The sequence below is a fragment of the Pezoporus wallicus genome, unplaced genomic scaffold, assembly GCF_028554395.1.
Source record: "Pezoporus wallicus isolate ANWC-B61680 ecotype Strahan unplaced genomic scaffold, APGP_CSIRO_Pwel_v1 contig_865, whole genome shotgun sequence".
Lineage (NCBI taxonomy): Eukaryota > Metazoa > Chordata > Aves > Psittaciformes > Psittacidae > Pezoporus > Pezoporus wallicus.
The window spans coordinates 2,070,891-2,075,447 of record NW_026636827.1 but is presented as its reverse complement, the minus strand read 5'-3'; the positions used below and the strand labels follow the sequence as shown (position 1 = coordinate 2,075,447).

The 4,557-nt window shown below is 39.7% G+C and overlaps 1 long non-coding RNA gene across 1 annotated transcript; it reads left to right on the top strand.

Annotated features, from left to right (window-relative positions):
* The first annotated feature begins 1,780 nt into the window (after window positions 1–1,780).
* LOC130595267 (uncharacterized) lies at window positions 1,781–4,318 on the top strand. Its single transcript, XR_008971286.1, has 3 exons — window positions 1,781–1,971; window positions 2,006–2,028; window positions 4,239–4,318. It is a non-coding gene; the product is annotated as an uncharacterized LOC130595267 (long non-coding RNA).
* Window positions 4,319–4,557: the final 239 nt, after the last annotated feature.

Below are 4,557 nucleotides of genomic sequence, written 5' to 3'. Positions count from 1 at the left end.
TCAAAAATAGGTAATAGTATGTAACATTAAAAAAAAGGGGGGAAAACAACCTCAAAAATGTTCTCTGCTTTTGGGTTCCCTGTATCACATTGCCCTGCAGCAGAAACAGTGAAATCGAAGGCAGCTATAGAGAGGTTTTCACAGGGAGTGAGGCAACGGTAAAAAGGTGCATCAGTAGGGAAATACTTCCTGCCTGGGTCAAAACAACCTGGATCAACTGTAGTTTCTTGAAATCAATATCCAGCATCATAAGGGATAACTTTAAGTGAGTTGGCCTGAGGAAATAGTAGGATCTGAGAGGCAGATGACTAGGAATATGAGCTGTGAGCACAGTGCTGTGCTTATTTGGTGAGGGAAGGGCGGTTAGCTGGGATGAGGGGACCTCCCATGGGTAAATGAAGAAGGTTTGGGGGGGGTGCAAGTACTATTCTGTGCACTCTTCTCTACAGGTTGCTTCTTTTCCTGTAGCTAATGGCACTTTTAATCCCAGATGGCTTTCTCAGAGATTCTGAAGCCCTTTAAGGCTTCCATTAACAAAGCCTAGAGGATCAGCCCAAGAGCCATAGGCAGGACACGAAACAAGTGCAGGAGAAAAGGGGGCAGTTATTTTGCAGTTAGGTTGTACACACCATTTTGTTTTTCACTGAGGAAATAGGACATCATCTTGAGACAGCCTAGGAAACTTCCTAGCAGTGATTTGCTGTCCTGTTCAGGACCTAGGATGCAAGACAGTTCAAGATGGCCACAAGGTTCCTCATCCTTTCTAAAGCATATCAAGAGCATCCTGTAAAACCCTGGTTTATGACTGACTGGAAAACACAATTTAATTTGCCATGTGGAAAGCTGCAGTGTATTATTGGGTAGGGTAACAGACAGATGAAGATCAGTTTTATGGTGCATGAACGTAGAAATATATATAAAAAAAGATTCTTTTAAAAAGGTAGCAAATGGATATTAGGTGTATTGCAATCTTTCCCTAATATAAAAAAAAAATATTGTGTACTGCCTGCTGGGAGGGACTTTATTTACTCTGAGGTGAAGCTTTGCAAATTTACCATTGAGACAACCTTTTTCAGTGTAGCAGAGAAGGGGTTTGCATGAGCCTTTCCTTTTCTTGAGTGATTTTGAAAAGCCAGCAAAAAGAAAGCAGTTGTTATAATTTATAGGTAACAGTCGGTAGAATAAAACCATTTGTTGCTGTTCCACAGAGTTAAATGGCAATTGTCAGCCACACTTTTTTATCCAAGTTCTGAGCCTGTCTCTCTAATCACAGAGTGGCACTAATGGTATAAATGTAGCAGAACACAGATGGAAATTAAACAGCAGCTGGGTAATCATCTTCATAAATGTAATATTAAAAATATCACAATCCTTTAATTTTTGTTCTGCTTGCATAAGGCAGAGCTGCATAACAAATAAGTGTCATAACTTTTCTGAGAGAAGTGCAGCTTGTGACCAGTTTAAATCAAATTATGCTTTTGCCCTCCTGTTCTCACTAGGGCTTTTCTTGTACTGGTATTAACAATCTGTTATACACCATATTAGAGTCATTAACCACTCATTAGTTCTGAGAGAGGAAGGCCACCTCTTGTTTGTTGAATATTGATTAGGAGGCAACAGAGCATACCAGTCTGAAGCCACCATGGAAGATGCTCGATTTATGAAGCATTACCTCTGTATTTCATAATGCTCTGGATTGGATCTGCTGTGGGCACTCTCATTTTCATTTTTACTGGTTGGTTTCTTTGTCCTTCCTCTCTTGTACAGGACCAGGCACCAAGGAGTGCTGACCAAATAATAAACAAAAATAATGCTGTCATCCTTGGCCTCCTGTGGGATAGAGAAGTAGTCTGACAACTTAACTTGGCTTTGCCATCCCTCATGGGCAAGCCTACTTCCTCTCCTTCCTCTGATCCATTGCAAATGTAATGTGTCTTGTCCTGCTACCAATACCACCACAACAGATTACAGGTCCTGCTACCAATACCACCACAACAGATTACAGTGCTTCCCTGAATAGAAATACAAGTGAGTAACTTTCATCTCTACTGAAATTAATTCATACACTTTTCCCCAGTTTGCATCAAAATCAAGTAACTTGACTGATTTAAGGTCCAAACTTGCAATTGGTAAATATATAAAACTGTTCTAAAAACAGTCTATTGAAACTGGTAACATGATGGTAAATACTGCTGAAGATGACCTTGAGGTAATAACTTAAAAAGCTGGTAATAGGATTTGTGTTCTGGTAGTAGTAGGTGTTTAAAAATTAAACAAGCAAAACATTGTTTCAGTATTAACAAAGCTGTTGTCTTAATATGTGCTATAATCCAAGCCTGGCTGTGCATAATAAGCTTGTAATTCCATTGATTCACTGATGATGAGATAACAAGCTGTAAATGGCAAATGGATTGTGTGTGAGAAACTCGATGTGTAGTGGACCTGCTTCAGCATTGCAGCTCTTCTGTAGACTCACTGTCCTTCTGCATATTAGTCCTCCTAGCCTATTACTTGGAGATTACCTGCTTTATTCAGTGTCCTCAGCATGCTATAAAGCAAACTAGTCAGTTTTTACAGATTATTTCACTAGTTCATGCACTGCTTTACCATTATGTGTTAGCCCTCATGTCCTATACACTATGTAAACACACTGATCTGCAAGCATGTACAGCTGGATAAAGTGATCCTTGGACTGATCATTACACAAGAATCACCCCAGTATGGCTTTTCAGTGTGTTTCTCAGAGTAGTTTTCTCCAGTAAATCTTCCTATGTTAGCAATAACAGTGTTTGGTATGGTATTTTTACAGTATGGTACACATACATTGTGTCATAAGAAAGGTGACCTTTCGAAAGAAAGTTAAACTTAATAAAACTGTGATATGGATATAAAAATATAAGAGAAATGTTACAGTTAAATAACACTGTTTAAGATTGTGAAATTAATGGCAAAGGGAGGGCAAACTACTCTCCCACTGCATCGCCACAAAAGTTACAGTGCCAAAATATCACATTTATGAAGTCATGATCCTCTACTGTTGAAGTCAATGGTAAAAAAAAAACCAAACCATTCCCTACTTATTTTGATAAGTGAAGGTTAAAAAGCTGTTAATATCTCCTCATCCATTAGTTGTTTTGGGAAATGAAACAAACTCCTTTAGGCCTCTCTTCCCATCTTTTATGGCTCCAAAATCAGCATAACAGACTGTGGGCTAGAGATAGCATCTCACTTCTCCCCTGCTGTCTAGGGAGTCCAGGGCTGTCTTTACCTTTTTGAAATGTACCTCTACAGAAAAGAGGAAGATGTGTTTCATTTTTTTCTCCATTATACACTTCAGAAAATGCAACTTCATCTATATACCAGCCTGTGATGAGGCAGAAAGCAGGAGCTGCTCATCTAGTAACCTCCTTGTATGCAATTCAAAATCTTGTCATGCTTTCCTAAGGAACCACTGCAATCGTTTCTCCATTCAATCCATGCCAACTGCTTCTTTTAGCTCGATGTGGTCTTCATAAAAAGTAAATATCAGGTTCATGCAAAATAAGTTTTGCTTTGCTGAGCATTAATGTCTGCCCTTGTGATGCAGACTCTTATTTTTATTCAGTGAAAGTCTGTGTATGAGGCTCATAATGTTTTGGAATATCTGTACCATCTTTTTTTTTTTTTTTTCTTTTTTAAGAGTTATATGATTGGTATAAGGCATTTGCTGTTAAATAAATGCTTCTTGGTTTAATTTCTCAGCACTCTGAAGGATTTTGGATGGAAATAATAGTGCTTTAATACAGATAGAGCTCTGAGGTAGATTGCTGCAGTGACCAAGAGATGTTACAGATTTCTTAAATGGTGCATGGCTGTATAGCAAGATACCCATGCACTATTTTGTCCTGAATGTCAGACAAGGTGGTGATTCTGATAACTTTATTTTCACAGTCAGAGGTAGAAATATTAGTTGCATTCTGCCCAGATGCAGGGGACTATGCAGTGCTGTTTGGGTCTGTGTAACAGACTAGTCACCTTCTAGCTGAGCTGTGAGGCCAGCTGAGTCGTACGTGTGTTTAAGCAGCACCTTTTTGCTAGGTTGGCATAAAAGCCCTGGTCCTTCCTAAACGAACACTTTGCCTATGATTTTAACTCAAATGAGGGCTTTGTTAGTTCAGAAGTGTAGTTTGTATGCACATTTGGTCCCTAAGGACGTGAAATAAAAATAACTGTGTCCTGGTGCATATCAAAACATACAGGTGTTAAGGATCATCCCTATGACATGATGGCCAGGTGGTGGGAGCAAGATATGGCACAGCTAAGACACATCCCTGGGTGCAGTGAGAGCTTTTGAGGGGCTATCTCTTGATAGCTGGTTATGGGAGGATTCATCTGTATGCCCTTAGACCCAAGCTGAGAGCTGCTCATGCCCAGATGACAGCAGTTTCTCTTCTTCATACACTGGGCTGGGTGACCTCTTTCTTTTGATTTTAGACAGACTTCTCCTTGGGCTGACAGACAGTGAGGTTACCTAAAGCCCTCCCCTACTACTGCCTCTTGCAGAAACTGCTTTTGTTG